We start from the raw sequence: 24,251 nt of genomic DNA, 5'->3' as shown, positions 1-24,251 counted from the left end.
AAGCCTTAATTCTTGTCGGGTAATTGTTTCCAAAAGTGACATTGTTCCCTCGGAATTTTTCTTTTAGCAACATAAATTTCTCTTATCCCCAGTCATATGCTTGGAACAACCACTATCCACATACCATCTTTTCTCTTGATTATGTGTTGATAGAGCAAGTCCACATGTCATGCTCTTTTCAGTTTTTTGTTTCCAATTCTCCTTATCCTTTTGAAAATTTTACTTCCAAGTGTTCTAGCACTCAGATGGTTACTCAAACCTCCTTCTCCACTCACTTGCCTTGTGTCCAAAATTATTACTTTTGAAACAATCAACATCTCTTATTAGGGGAGAGAAGGCATTTCGATCTTTGAGAGGAGATTTTTGAGATCTAAAATTCTGATACTTATTATATCTAGGATTTTCATCTCTTTCAACTTTGATCCTTCTACAATCAACAACCTTATGTCCAAATATGTGACATTTATAATAATAACCATAAAATAAATAAGTGTACCTATTGTTGGAAGGTTCATGAGTTTGTGCATGAAGGTACCTTTGTTGTATGGTTGATTTATTCATTCTCCATTGGTGGCGTTCCTTGGGGTGGATGGAGTTATTATTCCAATGATGATATCATCTTTTCCTTGATACCCTTTTATATTCATTGATTATTTCTTGATACATACTTACATAGCTCTGCAGTTCCTCAAATCATGCAGACCTGAAGTTTATCTTTCCATAGACAATTATTGTGGTCTAGAGTATCCCAGGCCTATTTTGTTTCTTGAAGACCTTTCAATATTTAGAATTTGATATAGCTTTCTTTTTCCTTATGAAATTTTTTCATTTATACATTTCTCACTCTCCACTCTCTAAAGATCCATTCTTAGGGAGACAACCTTTGCCTCGAGACTCTAATGATTTTCTTCCCATTCATGGATCAAATCATGAATAACTTCTTCATTTCATTTAACTTATTCTAATTTTACTTTCAGGGACAAAATTTCATCTTTGCATGTTTTTGAGATTGTTTCCTTCTTTACCTTGAACAACTCTTATTTTAAATGCTTGTTCTCTTCTTATAGTTTCTCACATGTTCCCTATTTTTCTTCTAGTAGAAGGGATAAACTATCTTTTCTTTTAATGGTTTCTTAAAGTTTTTCTTTTTGGTAAACAAACTCCTCATTGTCTGAGTTGTACATACCTTCTTCAACATGTTGCAGTTGTTCTTTTAGCTGCATGTTCTTTTTCTTGGCCTTCTTTAACTCATCAAGAGCATTGATGAGTTCCCCTTCAAAGTCCACTACTCCTACTTCTTCTTCTTCCTCTTCAGAGTCAGTAATATTTTGTTTCTTGGAGTTTGCTCCAAATTCCATGAGTAAATACTCATTTGAATTGTTTTCTGAAGAGTTCTCGCTGTTTGATTCTGGTGTTAAGCTAACCTCTTTGGATTAGAGTCCCTTTTCCTTAAAGAACTTCTTCTTCTATTGTTTTTGAGCTTTGTTTCTAAATTTTTTATCATCTTCCTTTCTATCCTTTCCTTGTAAGGGAATTTTGACGAAAAATGTCCAACTCTTCCACAATCAAAGAATTTAAAGGGAAGCTTCTCTTTATACTTTTCTGAGCCACGCTTTAGTTTCCTGGAAAATTGAGCCATCTCTTGATCATATTCGCAGCTGGAGAAATCTTGATGGCCTTTTTGCTCCTTGGCCTTCTTGGATACTTTGAACGTTGGCTCCCTGGGTTCAGACTTCTCTTTCCCTATTCTCATCTCATAGGTCGTGAGAGTACCAAGCAACTGATCCATCTTGAGATTCCTTAAGTCAAACATCTCTTCAATGGCAGAGACTTTGGCATTAAATATCATGGGTATAGATCTTAATACCTATTGAACAAATATATCTTCTTTGACCTCTTCATCAAGTCCTCTAAGCATACTAGTTACTTCATCAACTCTGGGGAAGTATTCTTCTATACTTTCTTATTCATTGATTTTTAAGCTTTCAAAACTTATTCTGAAAGTTTGAAGTTTGGCCTGCTTGACTTTATCATCTCCTTCATGACTTTTATTGAGTTTCACCCACACTTCCTTGGAAGACTTGTAGTGCATAACCTTTACATGTTCGGATTGACTAAGGCTAAAGAGAATGTCCTTCTTGGCTTTAGCATTATTTCCATACAATGTTTTACCATTTCCATCAGTAGGAGGAACATCAAGGACATCATAATATACTAGTACAAAGCTCAAAACATCTACTCCTAGGGACATAAGATAAGATTCCATCGTTACTTTCCAAGAGACATAGTTTGTCCCATCAACGACTGATATTTTGCTTGAGTAAGCCTCTTGACTCTCTTTCCTACACCTAATTCCTGATGGTTCTATCTTCTAGTGGTTAGAATGTTCCTGAAGGAACTTGGCTCTGATACCAAATTGTTGGAATAAGGAATTAATGAGAGGGGGGATGACTCAGTAATAGTGAGGTTCTTAAACCTTTTAAGAATAAGTCTTTAGTTCTTTCATCTACTGTTGGTTACTTGTGAGAGAATTCATACACAATACAAATGAACAGGAAAACAAGGAATTCACATGTATATACAATCCATCATAAGAGAATCATACACATATTTACACAAGTATTTTTTTCGTGGAAACACAAAGGGAAAAAACCACCAATCTATTTTGTGTTATGATGTGAATTAAGCACCTAATTAATTACATCAATTTGTTTGTGAGAATCCACTCAGAGGAGGCACCGACCCACTTAAGATAGTAAGCCCTTACTTAGCAAGAGGCACCAACCTCTTATGAATGCAGGCCACCACCTTCTCTAGCCATTGTTCTACCTTTCATACAATTTTCAAACTAAAAACTGGGGAAAATACATATGCGTAGAAATACAAATCTGATTCACTGTAGTACCACCCTCTTCATTTTAACCCTATAGATCTCCTCTGAATGGCGTTCCTTGCTGCTTCTTCATCTCTAATCACATCCTCTACAACATTATGTCTTAGTTTAACATTGGGCCATTTTCACAACTTTCGCGTACTCCACTCTACACACTTCAGCTCGTACACCAATATTATATTCCCCCAATTTTCTCTTCTGCTATCACAAGTTTTGTTCCCCTGTCACAGAGTGAATGATGCAGTCCCTGACAACCATCAACCTGTTATACATGAAGCCTAAGTGTGTACTCTACGAATGTCTCTCCATACTGATGTAGCATCTAACTTCTTGCTACTACGATGATATTAAACGTGGAGCATGGCTTTCTAATCACTTTTTCCTGCTCAGCTACTCAACAACTGCAATTGCAGCATAATAAATTTGGAGAATGGGTCACTGTGTGATTCTCCATGCTGAGAATTAAATCTCATTTAGTCTCTACTCGCAGGTGGTTCTTCCATGCTTATTAATTGCTCACAAAGATCGAAATGTACTTTATCATGGAATCTTTGAACGGTGATCCTCGTCGCCCTTGACTGAGCGATCTTGAAAGTCGTTATTTACTCCATTGACCAACTCTTCTATGCCCATTTACTCTTAGCTTCCCACTCATTCATCCTTCATACACCTCTGTGTTGCAATCTCGAAGCCCTGCATCTCGTAACTTTATAAAGGTGACTATGCTCTAGGATATTATGATATCGCGAGATTCCAAGCCTGACCTTTATCCCCTTTTCCTCTGCCTCTTATTTTTTTTCCACCATAGGACCGGGTGTTATGACCGGTGGCATAGCACTTAGTTACTAAGCCCTCTAGGATCCTATCGGGGGCCTATCTTCTTGTGTTCTGGCTCTACACCCTTGGTCCTTTGGGCTCCATGACCAAATGCCAACAACATTAGAAGCTCCCTGGTATCAGAACTTTCTCTAAGTGAAATTATAGAGGATTTACGAAATATCTGACCTCTGAAATATACTTCTAGGGTGACATCATGCTATTTTCAACAACCCTGCATGGTGTCTCCTTAGTGGTGACACGTTTCACCAGGATTTGCCCCATTAGGCCACTCAATAATGTTGAATCTGATTGCCATATGTCCTCCATACAACCATGTCATGTTGATGTCATCTTCCACCGTCAGCCCCTAAGGGCTAATCAACTACTACCATGTGTCTTGTACAAGGAGAGAGAAAGGGTACCTCGATCCTTGGTTTAGAAAAAATTTTCCTTTGTAAATCCCTGCTCCCTGCAACCCTCAATGCTTTTAAAATAATTCATTAATAAGAAGTTACGAGGTTTTGAGGTCCCAAAATTCGGGGTTCTAATATTCTGACCTTTTGACATCTCGAGATTCCAACCTTTCGAGGTCTCAAGACTCCAACCCTCTAAAGTTCTGAAGTTTTGAAATTCGGGTTTCCAATACTCGGCCTGGTTCTAATATTCTAACATTTCGATGTTCCGAGCTTATGACCCTCTAAGGTCCCGAGACTCCGACCCTCTGAAGTTTTGAAGTTCTGAAATTTAGGTTTTTGATATTCAGCCTACTTCCCTGGTTCTGAGGATCTTAAATTTGGCCTGCTCCTAAGGACTTCAAGATACTTACTTCGGCTATCAATAACTTTTGATCCCGAGATCCATTTATGGACTTCCATATACCATTGGAAATCTTTTTCAAAGAAATTTCCAGTGGAGAAGGTCTATTGCAGTCCTTGAGCCCATTTACTACTTGAAACATGGCTTCAAACCCTTTACCATTCTTTGCACCTTGACTCTTATTCTTGTGCCTAGAATCCTAGAATCCCCAGCCAACACAATCATATTTTTATGGATTTTCCAATAGGCTCACTACTATGATGATTCTCTACCAGAGACTGCAATAACCATGGGACTCCCCTCAGAACAAACATGCTCACATCAATGCTAACATATATTGCTTCTAACCTCAATGCTAGTCCAGTTGACATCAATGCTAACATACCAAGTGCCACCAATCAATCAAACAATGTCAATTTTCCAACAATTTGTTCTTCTAAATTGTGAATTTCATTTCATACATCAGTAGAGTAGAATTGTGTCTCTTGATTTTAGATTAGATTTCTTTAGTAGTTGGAATTATATCAAATTTCTATAATAACCAAATCCAATTAGCACGATAAGATCAAGATAAAAAAACACTTTACGTGCCCATGGGGTACATATGCTTTCAAGGTACTTACTTTTGGGTTATGTAATGCACCTACAACACTCTAAAGAGCAGTTTTAGGTATATTTTATGATCTAATTCATGATTTTGTATAAGTTTACATCGATCATTTCATTGTCTATGGAAATACTTTTGAAGAAGATATTGAAAAATTGGAAAAGTTCTCATTAGATGTAAAGACGAAAATCTTTCATTGAGTCATGAGAAATGTTTTATTATGTTTAATGAGGGACTTGTTTTAGGCCACCATATTTTAGGTGATGGAATTAAGGTGGATGCATTGAAAGTAAAGATAATTTCTAAAATTTTAGTTCCTACTTGTCAAAGAGATGTTAGAAGTTTTCTTGGTTTTACAGGATATTACAAAAGATTCATAGAAAATTTCACAAAAATAACCTCTCCATTTTTTAAACTTCTTACAAAAGATTGTGATTTTATTGGAATTTTAACTGCCATAAAGCATTTGAATCATTGAAATAGAAAATTACTGAAGCACCAATCTTAAAAGGGCCTAATTGGTCTCTCCCTTTTCATATTTCAACTAATGAGAACTTCAGGAGTCGTGTTGGGATAGAAATATCTAACTCCTTATGTTATTTATTACACAAGTAAAAATTTGACTCTTGTAGAGTTAAATGACACAATAACAAAAAAGGAGATTTCAGTTGTTTTTCATGCCATTAATAAGTTTTGAAACTATATCATTTTTTATAAAACTTTCATTCATATAGATCATTCTGCTATTAGATATCTAATGAATAAACCAAATACTAATGGTAATATTATTAGATGGTTGTTATTATTACATTAATTCAATATTACTATTCTGAATATACCAGGAAATGAAAACATAGTCATTGATTTCCTTTCTAGGATGCAGAATGATAATATTGATACCCCTATGAAGGATAACTTTCTTGATGAATATATTTTTGTAGTGTTCGCTAAAACTCCTTGTTTTGCATATGTTTATAACTATTTGGCTATAGGAAAGTTTCCCTCACAATCATCAACCAAAGAAAAGCAAAAAGTCATCAAATCTAGTGCACCTTACTCATGGACAGAGGGAGAATTGTACCGAATTGGACCTGATTTGATCATCCATATATGTGTTAATGTCTTTGATAATGGGGTAGTTAGAATCAACACCATTGATAAAGAAAGGATCACCTTCCTTGTTAATTGCCATTTAATGAAGTTATACCATAAGCCCTTGACAAGAAAAGAATTTGTCAAATATTTGCAAAAATAATTCTGATCTCAAGATGGTTGAAAAAGGGGATCCTTCTCCTCTTCTTCCAACTAAATTGTAATTTGTTACCTTAAATTGAAAAAAAAAATTAAAAAAGAAATTAACAATAATAATAAGTATAGACATGAAAGCCAACATTGTTGGCATCTCTATATAAAAAATATTAGCTGAAAACCAAGAATTCTTGGCAGTTTAGATTTTCCTAATTCCTTATCTTGTCCCATTTCCATTTTATCCCTCCTTTTTCTTCTAATAAAATTTTGAGGTCTAATAAGTATTTTTAGAGATCTGGTTTTCTTCAAGTATTTCCAGATGGTAGCAACACCAACAAATATCAACCACATCAACACCACGTTTTCCAAAAAAATTTATAAAGTTTGGAAGGAAGCTACCGAATTTGACAATTTCCATAGCTCAATTCAAATTCTGCAGCTAAAGACATACCTGCAAAACTAAATCAATTAGTAAGCATCTGAAAGGCATTGTAAATATGTAAAAGGGACAAATGGCCACATCAAAAGGTACATATAAAGGATATTAAAGTAAATTTTCATTAATGAATGGTAAATCTATGAGCTTTTATAATAATTTTTTATGCAATTTCTCTTTAAATTATGATCGTGTAGTGTAAATCATCATGTTTACACCCAATCTCCTTATCGTAATTCATCTCATTATGTTAAAATCCTTCCATTGTATGAAAGTGATTTGAAAATGTATTAACGGTCCTATAACAATAGACCAAGAAAGCTCGTTGGGAATCATTAGCAAATGAGGTGTCTTATTCAAATTCAATTACTTTCCTATTTCATTCATATCTTGCTTCCATCAGCCTTACTCATTCATTGCTATATCCATCTCCATTCATCATTTTCAAGAAAGAGGTAATTTGAGGGTTCAACTTCTCTTCCACCATGGGTGTTACTGTCAGGTTTGAGCCACATGGAGAAAATTTTCTTAGTGCTTATCTGAAGGTTAGAGACCAGTTGTAGAAGATCAGATGGCTTCAGTTTTTTGAGAAACTCAATGGGCACGTAGTATAGGTTACACGATATTCTGCTAGAGCCTTTGATGGCGTATAGGCTAAGATAAGAGATATGAGGTTTAAGATTTCTGAGTCATTCATAGTAGAGGCAACATGATTGCCTTGAGTTGGAGAAAGTTGGTTCAAAAGTAAAATGTTCAAGGATGAATATTGGAGGAATTTCTTGCATAACCCACACATGGACACCTCAAAATTCAAGAAAGGAATACTAGTCACTATGCTAAAGACTAAGTGGAGAAACCTACTGCTTGTCCTTCAAAAAGTTTCTAACTTGAGAAGGTAGGTTTGGTACTATGCTCTTTTATCATGCTAGGTTGCTTATGCACTTTGTTGAAGGAAAATAAATGAATTTACCTTACTATTTAATGTGGAGTTTAAAGAAAATGGCCTTCAATATTCAGAGAGATTCTTGGAATATCGATAGAGCCTTATATCCTCATGGTCTAACAAAAATTATAATTGAAGCTCATATAAATTCTATTGATGATAATTGAAATTATTTTCTAGTTAGAAATCATTCTATAGAAGCTTCAGAGGAGGAGGAATTGACAAAAACTAAGAGAAGCTGACAAAGTACATCACAAAACCTTAACCCTGAAGTTGTTATAAAAACAGAAGAGGGTTTTCAAGTCAATGAACCAGAATTAATGGAAATTATACCAGAGGAGGATGTGCCACTTAGTCAGTATTTGGAAAAAATTAGAAAGAAAAACAAGAAACAAGAGGTTAGAAGAGAGGCAGCCAATGAAATAACACAAAGAACCAGAAGCCATGAAGAAGACAAAAGAAGATGAAGAAAACCAAGCCAAGATACAAAGAAAGGGTAACAAGAGAAGGATTACACTTGAAACAATAGAGGCATAGTAGAAATTGAGAAAAAGCAAACGACTTTCCAAAAATTCAATAGATGCAACATGCCAGAACCCTCCAAAAACTATTAATATTCAAGAGGAAGATGATTCTTACATAGGAATAGAGGCGGAGTTTTCATTCTATCAAAGTCTAATGAGAAATACTCTAGAAATTGATCTAACTCCACAAGAAGTTTATGAATATTTTGAGAATTTGGGGAAAAGAGCGTAGAAGGAGGTAAAGTCCCTTGAAGAAACTCAATTTCATGAAGAAGTTTTATATGATGATGATCCTAAGATACATATAGCTACTTCTCAAGAGAAACAAGAAACTATTCACACTATCAAGCAAGATATTTCTAAGTTAAAAGTATTAAAAAAGTATATCAAAGAACAAAATGAAATGGTCAAATCACAAAATGAACTTTTGAAGGCACAAAATGACACTATGTTATTAAGAATATGTTTGTAGTAAAATAAAATAAAAAAATATTAAAGAAAACAACAATGTGCTCAGAAATAACGTAAAGGGGTTGTAAGCAAAACTTCCCATGAGAAAACCCAGATGGTATATTAATGTGAGAAACAAGGGGATGTTAAGACTTATAGACGTGTTAATTCAGGATTTAGAAACAACACAATAGCAAATATATTTCTTCATTTTTTAGTTTTATTCATGAGTACATGCAACATCCTCAATGTGAGGGAATCTTGGATCCTCAAATTGTCCTCAATTTTGACACTTGTTTCCATTTTTCCATCCATCCCATATATGTTTTGATATATATATATATATATATATATATAGATATATATATATATATATATATATATATATATATATATATATATATATAGGTCATAAGGTCATCAATGTCATTTCAGCTATAACAAAAGGTATCAAATCATTATTTCCCATAATCTAAACTTTCTTTATGAAATTGACTAAAATATCTCTTTGGCTACTGAATTGTAACATTTCCATATTTGACTGGATTTTCTGTACCTTAATCCATGGTTAAATAGGATGAATAGACTTTGAAAGCAAACAAAGGACATGAGCATATGCCAAATGTCAAGGACATGCTTATCCACCTATTATTCCAACTCAAAAGATCGACTAGATTGAGAATTTGTTTGATCAAATGTCCAGATCAACATTGTTCTATTCGTGTGCAATGGTTTCATGAAGCGGTTTTGACATCAAACGAGCATGGAAAAAATGATACCAAGCAAGTGAGTTTCCTGTAGATGATTTGCATGATTTGCTACTACAGAGAAAATCATGCCAGATCCATTTCGTAGTCAAATTCAAACACTGTGTTGTCAATCCATGAACTTGCCTCTCGACATTTCTTTCTTTAAGTTGTTAATTCGCTAGTGTATAAATATCTCCTTGATCTGAAAGTCCAGATAAGGAATAATAAAGGATAGATCATATATACTCTGTTGATAATTTTTGGAGACTCCTTATTGTTATTAATACGAGTACTTTGTTCATAAAGTACGAATGCATCCTTAATCAATTTTATTTGAATTCATAGCACCTTAAACTCAATGGGAGCCCCCCTATAGAGTTTTAATATAGTTTAAATTATATATTTCCTTTTTCATTTCAATTATTTTTTAGTTTGGTTTGCACTCTGTATAGTTTTCATTCACTTCTGGTTGATTTCACCGGCACAAGAACGAGTGCTCATTAAATTTGGAAACGACCAATTTTTTATTTTATTTTTTTCATTAAGAATTTCATAGTATCAGATTTAGATGTTTGAATTGATTCAGATCTCCATTTCACATATGAGTAATCTATTATAACTTGAATTTTCATTTCTTTTCTTTAATTCATGCAATATGTTTAATTCCAAATAGTTTGGCTTTAAAATAAGTTTTGATTCTTTTGGATAGAATAGGATTTCAAATTGATGTAGTAGATTAAGATTTCATTTCAGCAAGTAGAGTAACCCTTTCAATTTGATGCATCTAGAATAGTCCTTTCAATTCAACGAAATTAGACTAGTCATTTCAATTTGATGCAAGTAGAATAGATTCAATTCTTGTTATTTAATCTTGTTTTTGGAAGCATAGTTTACCTTTTCAAGTTTGATAGAAAGAACATGTGTGTAAAGTTGAGATGAGTTGATCTTGATTTAGTTCATTTTCCTTTAATAGATTAAAAACTTCTTTGTCATTTTATAATAAAAAATAGAACTCCTAGCATATATTGTGCACATGCACTTCACAAGTACATAAACCTTGGTTGAAAATTAATGAAGTAATTTAACTACCAATTAGATTACACAACACATGATCAACAAATAAAAAAGAAATCATTCAAGGTGGGAGACAGAGTATGGCTATAGCTGAACAAGGAGAGGCTACAATGGCCTGGTAATAAAATCAAGGCTCTGAGGTATCGTCCCTTTGAGATATTAGAAAAGGTGGGTGATAATTCCTATTGACTCAACTTACCTCCATATATGTGCATTTAATCAGTTGTGAATGTAGATAATTTTAAGCTCTATGAGCCTTCCATGCTAGATCAGGAAGAGGAATAGGTCCTACCTTTTGTGGAGGATTTGGTACCAGATGCTCAGGCATAGTTGACAAAAGATGTAATTTTTCAGAAGAGGTCTAGAACTACAAGACAGGGGAAACATGACCTTTGGAAGATTGGATTGGAAGGACAACTTCCCAGCAAAGCTAAATGGTACACCAAAGAGAAGGTGGAGGAAAACTTTTGTCACCTCATTAAGTAGAATCTTTTGGGGACCAAGTGGCTCCCAAAATGGGGAGGTGTGATCCAAATTTCATCATTATATTATTTTTCATCCATATAGCGCTTTAAGAGTGGAAGAAGTGGAGGAATAAACTTAGAGGACCATTTTTATCAACAAGACCCAGTTTGGCAAAACATGGTCTGAAACCTTCCAGGAGCATTTTGAGGCATCAAATGACGTATTTTAGGGGTAAAACTTTGTTGCTTTAGCATTGCACCATTTCATGTTATTCTACACACAGAGACATTTCCAACAACACAAGAATCACGTTAATGAAATTCCATATGCGCAAGTTATGCCACTAAGAAGTTAACCTTCCTATTTTCACCACCATAATTCGAAAGGATGCCATATCATCCCCTAATATTCATGGAAAATGGGTTATCCATGTGGTTATGATGTACAAAAAACTAGAAGAGTCTATATTGTAACTCTAGTTAAGAGTTGAGGTAGCCAAACCTAACCACTAGGAGGGTATCAGGCTGTGTTATAACTGAGCCACTAGGAGGAAAAGGGATTCCATTATTTCTAGTACATTTGTTCCATAGCTGAGCAAAAATAACCAAGAGGGATAGGAGGTAGAGCACACAATGAATATTTATGCATTGTAGTAGCCTATGAACCACATGCCATACTTCTTTGTACTCACAGACATATTTCCACTTAGAGAAAGTGAGCAGAGCGACCTCACCTTCTAGCTAGGTTTTTCTCCTGAAAGGGTTTCCTAGAGCATATCTTGTGTCAAATGTGCGTGTGATATTTTATTTTTTCGTTCTCTATTTTCTGCATAATTTTAATTCACATGCATGCACTATTAATAATAATATGCAAATCCAAAAATCTAATAACATTGTAATAATGTAGAATTTCATATTTTAAATATAAATTTTATCAGATCTATTGTGACAAATTGCCTAGTGGCATACCATGGTAATTTACGAATAACAATGATATGTTTTACATCATTTGTTTTCATATATTGCAATATCCCTTATGGCTTCTACTTCTAGGAGTTGATTAAAAGTGAAGGCATAATTGTGCTAAGGTGAAAGTGGTGCATTTCCCAAGAGTGATTAACCCCGTAACACTATGGTTGGGACATTCATAACGGTGCTAATTTGGGTGGTAACAATTTCCATGACAAGGTTAGTTATGAGCCAAAAGAAATTCTTGAGGTCTAATCAAGGTTAGAAAGGACAACAAAAACATTATTTTATATTTTCCATTCATTTTTAATGTTTACATATATTATAATTTTAAACTATGCAGGGCCTTTTATTTTGGCATATATTTTTATTTCCTTTTCTATCTAAAACAAACTATATGGTACACAAGTATAGATTAATATTTACACTATTCAATTGGGTTTATCTTGGGTCATTGGAAGGAGTTTGTTAACCTACCCACCCAAATTCAATTCCCAAATTGACATGTTGAGTTCATGGATTTTAGCCTTATTTGTTGTATGGGGTTGAGCCCAATGGGATATCTTACCATTGCTTATGGGCTAGAGTGTGGGGTGATTTGTTAGAGGGAAAGGAAAAAAATATTGATATTTATAGTCTAAGAAGAATGATTGATTATATCAATTCCTCATAGTCAAACCGAATTATAATTCTTAAGGAGTCACTAATTTTATTAATCTAAAAAAATACGAAAATAACATCGAAAAAACAATAACACACAAGCACTAACTAAATTTTTTATGCGATTCACAGACTCTAGAGATCAGTGATTATTGCATCCATGGAATATTTGTATTGGGAAGATCCATCCTAAGGGATCACTTCCTACTAGCTCAACTATGGATTCTGACCTCGAGAATGTTTAGAGAATCGAACCTGTCACCTCTCAATAGGAAAGGTGCTTTAACAATGAGACTTCAACAATTGAGCTAACCCTCGGGGCTACACAAACACTAATTATCATCTACAATTGTGAAAAAATATTTCAATAAATTTTATCATTTAGATTATAAATTAACACCATTGTGTGAAGATATAGATTATATTTTATAAGAAAATAACAATATAAAAATATGTATATATATTAAATTTTAATACAAAATATTGTTGTGTGGTGTGGTGGTACCATTGATTTGAAGTTGCATCTTTGAAAATAATATCCATCAAAAATCAAAGATCATGTGATAATGTGATGTTGTTATGAAATCATGCTCACTAACTTATGAAAATGAAACCATATAAATTTGACTTTGTAAGCATTCATCACTTCAAATGTCAACATCTATGTGACCAAGTTTTTTTTGAAACACTTTGTCTTCGCATAATAGACTACATAATTAGTTCAATGAGAGATAATGTTGGCATTGAATCACAAGCCTTTACTCAATTATTTGAACTATCGGTTTTATGTTTGATGGCATCTAGGGAAAATCAACTCATTGAGCTACCTATGATGTCTAAGAAGATATCAATATATGCAACAACAATCTTGGGATTTTACAAGGAGTTTAGTCCATTATTTTGAATTGTATCAATAATTGGAGAACAGTATGATGTCGAGAAAGAATGGGTCATGTCCTAGCCCCACCATTGGATTCCAAATGGTTCTTGCACAAATAATTCACCAATTCTACTCATGAGCTTAAGCCTCTATGTAGAACAATCCCAACTATTGGAATTTTCATGCAAGGAAAATTGGAAAATTTACGACACATTCAAGTAGAATGTGCTTAATAATTTCTTGACATTTGTTAATAATCTACTCCATATTTTTCCTTGTAATTGTTTTATATAATTTGCATTTGTATTATATGGTTGAAACTCTTAAATTTTGGGATACCTAGATGGATGACATCCCCTTATACTTAAAAAAACCATTGATTTCTAATGTTCCACACTCCCTAACATGTTAGAAAAGGAGAACCATCCTCTCTTTTATTTATTTCCTCTTTAACCAACTTATTATACTTTACTCCACTATTTCATCAACCCAACCTCCCATGAAATTCATGGATTACTTAATTTATTACCATAGTTTCTTGACATAAGAAAATTTATCAATGTTATAGACAATTTTGTGCCTTACAGCAACAAGCATGAATTGTCAATAATCCAAGGGATCCAAAGTTCCCTAAACATGATGTTCCTACCCCTAGAGGAACAAGGTCAGCAAACCAACAGCTCTCAGATCAGTTCTCCACCTGAAAACACTCAAAAACAAGCAATCCTGAAATCAAAGCAGGTGCTCCACTAGGTTTCTGCGCTGAAACTCAGTTGCTCCATGGTGTACCTGCGTTGCAAAGCAAGTGGGACAAAGGCCACCTGCGCTGAGCGAGATGGGACAAGTGGCACAATGAGTCATTGCTTTGGAATCTTCCAAAAGTGACACTTGGATCAGGTATTTCGCCTTGTGATGAGTCAGAGGCTCTGTTTCTCCAAGTGGAAGCAAAGTTCTCCAAGTGGGCTCAAGAACTGAAGATCAGCTAAAGATTAACTGAAGAGAGAGAGGACACAAGGCAGCTACACATCAGTTGCAAGCTGACTCATTCTTTCTCAATTCATCTATATATTGAGCTCTCTCCTATGAGCTCAAGAGGCTGGAATTTTGTGCAAAGTAATGATATGCTGTTGGTTTCACTATTGAGCTGTTGGGTGATTGTTTGAGAGAGGTGAAGAGGAGCAATTCTTTCTACTGGGAGGTGTTGCTGGGTTGGAGCCTTCAATGGTTGTAATACTCTCAGAACCTTTACTTCTTCATTAATAAAAGCTATTGAGGTTCTTCTATGTGCTCTTGTTTCAATAATATATTGTGATGATTGCATGTTTGGTTTACACTAATCCATGAACCAGTTATGATTGCATGCCTCTTGTAGTTTCCTTCTTTGTTATTTTGCAGGATCTCATTGTAGCTAGGCAAGCAAAAGAACAAGGAGCTAGGAGCAAGCGGCCAAAGAGAATAGTTTGGATTCGACATTAAGCGCAAGGCAACGATTAGTGCATTTCTCCATTCTCTTTTGCTTTCATAAAGAAGTAAACCTTAAGTAGTTTGTTTTACAGTTGTTGCTAAGGAACTATCACCCTTAGAGTGGGATAGGGTCATCCGAGTCAGATACTTTTCCCTACAAAAAACTGGCGACTCCGCTGGGGATCGTATCCGTTTGATTGTGTTTGTAGTATTTTTCTATTCATTTCCTGAACAAAAGAGTACCAAATCGAAAAGCTTCTGACTATATCAAAAGCGAAGTAGAGGGCAGCTACTCTTGCTCATTTTCTGAGAAAATTCATGATTTGAAGAGCTGATCTACAAGGATCCTTGTAAAATCTTAGTGATAGCTTTGCACCTTCCTAATCATCCCTTCAAGTGTGCTTGACTGATTGTTTCTGATTTGAGCAAAAACCGTGCATTTTTGAGAAAATTATGACCCGGAAACTGTGAAAACGCAATTCTCATTTTCCAAAGCAGGTAGTACACAGGCTACCTGCTTTGCAACGCAGGTCCCGAAGGGGCTACCTGCGCTGAGAGCCAGATTGGCTGTGCAGCACCTGCGTTGGCCCAAATTTGCCTAGTGCATTTGGGGTTTCCTCCCTTTCTCTTGCCTGTTTTCACTTAGATTTTGCTGCTAAGTGTCAGTCTTGTGCCTGTTCTGAAACCAATATTACTTGCCATCATTCTGCCTCTGTTATATAACGAAATTGTACTTGTTCTTTGTATTTCTTACTCATTTACAATTTCCCATAACGAAGAGTAAACTAGTCTTGCTTTTGGCCTCTTAGATCTGAACCTGTGTTAGGCATTTTGCTGGTCTAAAGAGTTAGCTTGTTTGTTGTCCATAGCTGATTAGTCATTTTACTTTCGTTAGTATGGTTTGATTTCATGTATTTCCAGTGATTAAGCAAGTGAATCTTAAGGTGTCTTTTGATTTTGGACAAACTTGTTGGTTTTCGCTCTAAATTGAAATCAAAGTTATATAACCACTTTCTTTTTGTAATCCATCCACATTAAGAAAGGTAAAAGAAAATACATGCATTGTGCATTTTTCATTTGACTGTGTGCTTGACGATTTAGGAAAAATTTGCATTTTAGTGTGTGCTCTATGATCTGTGTGAAAATATTTGCCTTTCTTTTCCCTCAGTAGTTAAGGTTTTCAAAGTTGAAAGATTGAAAAGTTTGCTTCTCATCTTAGACTGCATTCAGGAATTTGTTATATACATCTCGTGGTGATCCTTAAAGGAAAACTGCTAAGCAAGATAAACATTAAAATAAATCCAATTTACATAACAACGCTTTGTAACATAACGCAAACACATAGAGGTCTAGGTAGAGACGTGTTCCGGCGTCGTTAAACATAGTGACTGTCGATCTCTACGAAGGTGGGTGATTCCTCCTGAGAGTCGGTGGCACTAATACGAACTTGTGCTCCCACGTACCGTCGCGTATATATTGAGAGACCCCTATAGGCAATTATCCTTTATCCATAGGAAGCCGTGTCGGCCGCCCTACTGATTGCGATGCAGTGAACACAGCATTCACGAAGATCGACCACCCGTACCGTAAAACGTATTCTGTGGTTTCGCGAAAAGTTTGGCACACCCTCTGCCTAGAACTCCAGAGAAGTTTCTTTTGGCCTTTTTCAAACTCTATAACTGAAAAAGTCCATCCGAGCATTTGTCACTTCGGGTTCGTTAAAACATCGAAGGTGACTAGAGTCATCTTTAGCTTTTTCTCGACTCTTAAAACATGAAAAAGCAAGTTTGTGTCTAAAAGCGTCGTTAATAAAATTTATTTTAAGTGGAACATAATCACCTATTATTCCCACGTTGATCTTTCAGTTGAAAAGTATGGAGCCCACCAACCAAGGAAATAACCTTGGTGGAAGTCCAAATCCCTTCTCCTCTTGGGGAGATGTTGGTGCGCCTCATATGGCAACATTGTCACTTCCAGGTTTGACAATTGGCCTACCTGTATGGCTCTTTTCAACTAATGTAGTCCAGATCGCCACTAATCCTGAGCAGTCGAATCAGCAGTCAGAACAGTCTAGAGCTACCCACCAGCCTTCCACTTCTTACAATTCTTCCTCTGATCCTTCATCTTCACAAGGTAGAGCCGGCAAAAGTCAGCCTCCCATGGAGAAGAAGGAAAAAAAGAGAGAAAAGAAGCAGAAGGGGCCTATGGCGAAGGCGACTGGGGGCAAGCAAAAGACAGCTGACAAAAACCCACACACTGCACCGACCGGGCCTAAATCGCCATGTGTCATTTGCAAAGGGGCCCACTTCCATCGTGATTGTCCCTGTATTCCCCGGATACTAAGGGACTGGTCCCCAAGGTTGCACAATCCGGTAGCATCAACCTCTGGTAGTCATGTTGATTGCAGTCCGTCAACTAACGAGAGTGAAGGACGAAGAGGGAGACCAAGATCACCCTGTATATTGTGTCAAGGCGATCACGCCATCCACCGATGTCCATTCTTAGATGAGGCAAAGAGAGTTTTTGAAGATCGTCCGGTTTCACCGTTACGACCTCCTCCTGGATACCAAAAACTCGCGCCTAATCCTTCGATAGTTGAAAATCCAGCTGACCCGCTCGAGTGGTCAGCTGAAGTGTCGGTCATTGAAAATGAACCTACTGAATCCAGACCAGACGAAAGTCTAAAGGTCGAAACGGCAGTTGACCCGGTTCTTCCTTCAGAGGTTTCATCATCCAATGACTCCGTCATTGAAGACCCATCTTCAAATGACACCCTCACTGAAGAGGATAAAGATGACACCGTCCATATCCTTTTCATCAACACAGACTCTGATGAGCATCAGGGCAATGCGCCCATTCCTTTATCGCAGGAAGGAACATCGTCAGGGTCGTATCCGGCCGTATATTCGGTCCCACCACCAAGCAACCTAGTTGTATCCTTTGATTGGAATCAACTAGGCAGACCCCGGTTACCAACCAGTATCCCATTCAGAATCATAGTCCAAATCTACAGAATGGTGATGGCTAGAACTATCATTGATGAAGGGGCATCTGTGAGTATCCTTTCCTCTGTTGCTTGGAAGGCACTGGGTTGCCCGGCGCTTTTACCTGAGATGAAAAATCTATCAGGTTTTGATAAAGGAACCAGTCACCCGTTAGGGATTCTCCCCAATGTTCCAATTACATTGAAAGGGAAGACAGTTCATATGAACATCATGGTCGTCCAGGGACCCTTGGTTTATAACTTACTCCTTGGACGAGACTATATATATTGCATGGAGGCAATAGTGTCCTCGCTCTTTAGAGTCATGTGTTTTCCGCATGAAGGAAGAATGGTCAAGCTCGTAGACCAACTTTCATTTCCAGGATCACGCATCGCAAATAGTCAAATACCATCCCTTAACGGTCTATTCACTCAAGGAATGCCACCGCCCCCGGTTCTACTTCCCGATGAATGCGAGTAATTCGGAAAGAAAAGAACTGGGACCCAGGGGGCATGCACCCTGGCCTGCCTTGGGCAGAGGAAACCTTGGGTATAAAGTTAATTTCCGCAGAAGAATGGACTAGTCCGTACCCCGTCCGAAAAAGGAAGAGAGGGTTGTTCTAGGATAAAATTCTTTTGTCAAAGTTATGTGAAGCGGAAGAATCGCTCCCTTTGTCTAAAAAAGTAGGCTCTCCTAAGGAGGGGATCTATTTGTGGCAGCAAGAAGGCACCATCTTTGAATGTCAAGCCTCACCCATTAAAACAATATGTTTTGAAAGAGAGTAGGGGCAGTCTTCAAAGAAAGAGAGGAAATTGCGGCAACAAGTAGTCACCATCCTTAGCAACCTAATGATAGACATCGCCGAAAAGAGAGTTTAGTTTGCGGCAGCAAACAAAACCATTTTTCAGGTAATAAGTAAGAGGACAGAATCTCGAAATTATACTTTATACCTAGGGGCATGCAAACCTTTTGGAGTGCAAGCACGGGACGACTATATATTTTTTAAATTTTTAGGTCCTCCCTTTAAACCCGTAGGTCTAACCCGTTAAACTCGTAGGATTAGCCGTTTCCAGCTTGCATAAAGAAAGGATGAAAGGCAAAAGTTAAAACCTGCCAAATTGGAGTAATTAGTGAGGTATCGCTCCTTAAATAAGATTGCCTCACCTAAAGCATTCCTTGTATTAAGACTGGTATAAATTGAGCAGTTTTAGCAATGTTCATGCTCGTTAAAAAATAAACGCAAGAATCGAGCAGTTTTTGTGTAGAGTTCATGCTCGTTAAAAAATAAACATAATTTGTGAGCAATCTTTCCCTAGCAGTTCAAGCTCATCCAGAAAAAATGAACCGGTAAACAACCTCGAGAAATGTAACCTTTGAAAGCCATATTAAAAGCCCTTGGTCGTGTTTATATGCCATCACCTCCATCCGTTCATTTGGCCAATCATTCACCTCCATATGTTTGTTTACCCATTTTGAGGAACAGCTGCGAAGAGTGATTTCATTTAGCCATCCTTGTGACACTGCCGTGATTGGAGAATTCCAACCTGTACCTGGAATCTGCTGCTATCCCTGTTCATCACTCGTTCCTCAAAAGACGAGTCTTCTTTGAGCTCTTTTCAATGACTCGTAAAATATGAAAAGTTTGCCGAGTTTTGGCCTTCCAGCTCGTTAAAAAGGACCGGAAGAGCTATCTCTCCTCTAGATTTTAATCTTTTTGGACCTGAGGGATTATTGCACAAAAAGATCGAGCGCTTGTCTTGTTCGGCTCGTTAAAGAAATCGAAAATTCATCCCTTCTGTATGGTTTTATACTTTTTTGGACTTAAGGGATTAGAAGACGAAAAAGGAATTTTGGAGTTAACTTTTCGTACCTTTTCAGACTCTCTAAAAATGAAAAGGACCGAGTTTTCTTTGTCGTTAGACTCGTTAAAATGATTAAATAGCGACAAACTTGTCTTTAGACGAGAACGAGTTTCCCTATCGCTAGGCTCGTTAAAACATAGCGATGGGCTTGCCCGAAGGGCAGGTTATAGAACAAGCATATGTTATCCTCCTCAAGCTTGACAAAAATAAAGAGGTATTGGTCAGCAATGACTGGGGAAAAATTGGGAGAACCTCACAGCATTAATGGTAGCAAGTCGCTCTTGAACATGACACTTTGTCCTCCGTATCACATCGGGTTGGGTTGTTTCATTCACCGGTCTCATAACCATGGTCCTCGCCACACCATCCACAATTGGGGTAATGCTACCAATCCATCACATCAGTGTCGTTATATGTTCAAGAGATGTGGTTCTGTAAAGAGTCAACCGTGTTCCACCCACTGCCATACATTATCCTTCATCCACTTCATGACCGCCACCCTGAATCATACATCACAGTTTGTTTTCACCTCATCACAATCACTAGCTCCGTTCCATGTCACTGATGTGGGATTCATTAGGCCCCTCCTTTGACGGATCGCTCCTTGTCGACATCAGCTCATTATCCAAGGAGTTGATCTAGGAACACCCCCTTCAGTACTTTGAAGCTTGCATGCCTCAATGGCAAGTTTCTCACTTCCGGCGACAGGTATACATCAATGACCTTCGACCAGAAGATTTTGCATGGTGGTCGACACCAAGTCCTTTATTCCCACCATGTGGATTGTACTGCCGTACCTTGAGGGTCATCATCCTTATCGGTGATTCCTCTCACGCTTGTTAACGGTTTACATCATTGACCGGTAACCAAGCGATGTCTTTCCATGTTCGACTTCAAGAAATTCTCACATGGATCGACTTGTACATCGAGTGAAGATCGGAAGAGATTGAAGACACCGGATCTAGTTTCATCCATCCGGGCTGTGGTATATATTCAGAACATAAAGACATTTGATATGTACATCATTACAGCAGATGATCATCCTTCTCAAAGGATGATAATTTCAGCAGAGAATTATCAGTCTACAATCAGACGATCGTCTGTTCTATGTACCAAAATGTATTTATAAAGCTGAGCATGGGAATGCCCGCCTCAGCTAGATCATGAAAAATGTATGAAAATAATGTGTTGTATTGTATCTTATTACAGGACACTTCTCAGCAGATTGAATGAACTTCAGATCCTCTCAATAAAGCATTTCACCCGATAAACGACCTCATACTTTAGGGGGCATCTGTTATAGACAATTTTGTGCCTTACAGCAACAAGCATGAATTGTCAATAATCCAAGGGATCCAAAGTTCCCTAAACATGATGTTCCTACCCCTAGAGGAACAAGGTCAGCAAACCAACAGCTCTCAGATCAGTTCTCCACCTGAAAACACTCAAAAACAAGCAATCATGAAATCAAAGCAGGTGCTCCACTAGGTTTCTGCGCTGAAACTCAGTTGCTCCATGGTGTACCTGCGTTGCAAAGCAAGTGGGACAAAGGCCACCTACGCTGAGCGAGATGGGACAAGTGGCACAATGAGTCATTGCTTTGGAATCTTCCAAAAATGACACTTGGATTAGGTATTTCGCCTTGTGATGAGTCAGAGGCTCTGTTTCTCCAAGTGGAAGCAAAGTTCTCCAAGTGGGCTCAAGAACTAAAGATCAACTAAAGATTAACTGAAGAGAGAGAGGACACAAGGCAGCTACACATCAGTTGCAAGCTGACTCATCCTTTCTCAATTCATCTATATATTGAGCTCTCTCCTATGAGCTCAAGAGGCTGGAATTTTGTGCAAAGTAATGATATGTTGTTGGTTTCACTATTGAGCTATTGGGTGATTGTTTGAGAGAGGTGAAGAGGAGCAATTCTTTCTGCTGGGAGGTGTTGCTGGGTTGGAGCCTTCAATGGTTGTAATACTCTCAGAACCTTTACTTCTTCATTAATAAAAGCTATTGAGGTTCTTCTATGTGCTCTTGTTTCAATAATATATTGTGATGATTGCATGTTTGGTTTACACTAATCCATGAACCAGTTATGATTGCATGCCTCTTGTAGTTTCCTTCTTTGTTATTTTGCAGGATCTCATTGTAGCTGGGCAAGAAAAAGAACAAGGAGCTAGGAGCAAGCGACCAAAGAGAAGAGTTTGGATTCGACATTAAGCACAAGGCAACGATTAGTGCATTTCTCCATTCTCTTTTGCTTTCATAAAGAAGTAAACCTTAAGTAGTTTGTTTTACAGTTGTTGCTAAGGAACTATCACCCTTAGAGTGGGATAGGGTCATCCGAGTCGGATACTTTTCCCTACAACAATCAAGCATATGGTTTATATCATTATCATTCTCTCTCAAAAGATAATGGAACTCATCACCCTAAGTTTTCTCTTTTTGTAAATTCTCTAAAGATAAATATTTAATTTTAATTCCAAACACATGAATACCTTTGATTTTAAATTAAGCAACTCAAATTCTACACCTAGGTTTGGTATTTGATAAATTGTTTATGATAAACCCATTAATGATCATACCAAATTGGCTTAATGACCTAGTCAAGTTTACCCTAACTACACTAACATTTCCCTCCTTAAACTTGACTTGGAGAAATTAACTTGGTCCCAATATCTTTATTTAATTCCACATAAAAAAAACTTACCATCCCTCGAAATATACGGGCCTTTAGTAGCTATATCCACCAATTTTCTATGATGTTTCTCTAGTACATGGTTCATCGATTATCTAAAATCCTGAGATCTCACTTACACTTTTTCTCATGTAAGGTTCATGAACCATATCACATCCTAAGATCTCACATTTCCCCTTTAGGCTAGTACATGATTACACTTTCCACCATCATACCTATTCAAGTGGTCCCACAACACTACAATATGTATGCCTAAATAAGAGGTCTTCCAACAAACTAGTCTCCAGTTACAATACCAGTACACCCACCTCCCTCATACTTATTCAAATGGGTCATTCCATAACTTTATAATCCATCGTCTTTGTGCATGAGAGGGATGATATCGTGTGCTACCATGATACAACATGTATGCTTGAAAAATAAGTACTACAACAACCTTAGGGAATGCATCCTCCCGATAACTAGGCTTTACAACTTGGACTAAGTACTTTAGGGCATTGATGCACTATTAGGGCTCTCTATAATAATTTTTCTTCTTCACCAAGCCTTAACACCATACACTATATCTACATTCTCTCATACATTAAGAAACATGACCTTTCTCAACCTATCCATAATTTGAACATATTCTTCGATCTCCACTTCCCAATCATCTACCACTCTCATCTCACCTTGACCTAGCCTTCTTAATATAGCTCAATTATCCTCAACATAGCTTAGATATATTACATCCATCTCTCATTGGCTCATATAAATCATAGATCTTTTGTTGAATAAATTTCCATTCCCTTAGCATTGTTACCACTATTATAAAAATAGAGATAATAAATGCATCATAATATGCATAAAGGAAAGCCCGCGAGGGGTAGCTCAATTGATGATCATTGTGATAATGAAGTGTTATGTACCAATAGATTCTAGGTTCAAATCCCCCTATTTTACCTGTGTCTCTAGAAGGGGTTAGAGGTTCGAGTGGTAGCATAAGGAATCAACCCCTTCCTACCCTATGTCACATGAGTAGAAGACTGGGTTAGAGGTTAGAGTGGTAGCAGAAGGAATCAATCCCTTCCTACCCTACGTCACATGAGTACAAGACTAGTTTTCAATTCCTCTAGACAAAAAAAAAAAAAAAACAATGCAAAGGAAATAATGCATGCCTGGAAATCCTTGCTACTTAAGTACAAGACTTGCCAATTTCTCTAGACAAAAAAAAAACAGAAAAAAATAATGCAAAGGCAATAACACATTCCTAGAAACCCTTGCTTCCTAATAATATATCTATTATTATTTTTCACAATGGATTCATCATGCCCTTAAATAGGCTACATACATGAAAATACCATGGGAAAAACTATGGGTTACCAAAAAATATATACTGTAAAATCCCAACCAAGTGAAGTTTACCCTAAATACCCAAAGAATTCCATCCTCGTCATTTCATTTTTTAACTTCCAACTATTACCAACAAACTCATGTAAATTAAATGGGTGGTAAATAAGGATATGCATCAATCTACACTAAGCATGAAAACACACACTTCATTATACATCTCACATTGCTAAAATTTAAAAAAAAAAAAAAAAAAAAAAAAAAAAAAAATCATAAAAACTAACTAAATCATATACATTTTAAGTTATTCTTATTTTATTAATTGAAAAAAATGAATATATAAGTTAAACATGTATATGTTTAAAAAAAAGATGGAACATGATTCTGAACC

This window comes from Pinus tabuliformis, chromosome 4_2, assembly GCF_031772625.1.
Source record: "Pinus tabuliformis cultivar Carrire ecotype Pingquan chromosome 4_2, CPIR1, whole genome shotgun sequence".
In the NCBI taxonomy this organism is placed as follows: Eukaryota; Viridiplantae; Streptophyta; class Pinopsida; order Pinales; family Pinaceae; genus Pinus; species Pinus tabuliformis.
The sequence above is the reverse complement of the archived record's forward strand: the minus strand, read 5'-3'. Positions refer to the sequence as shown.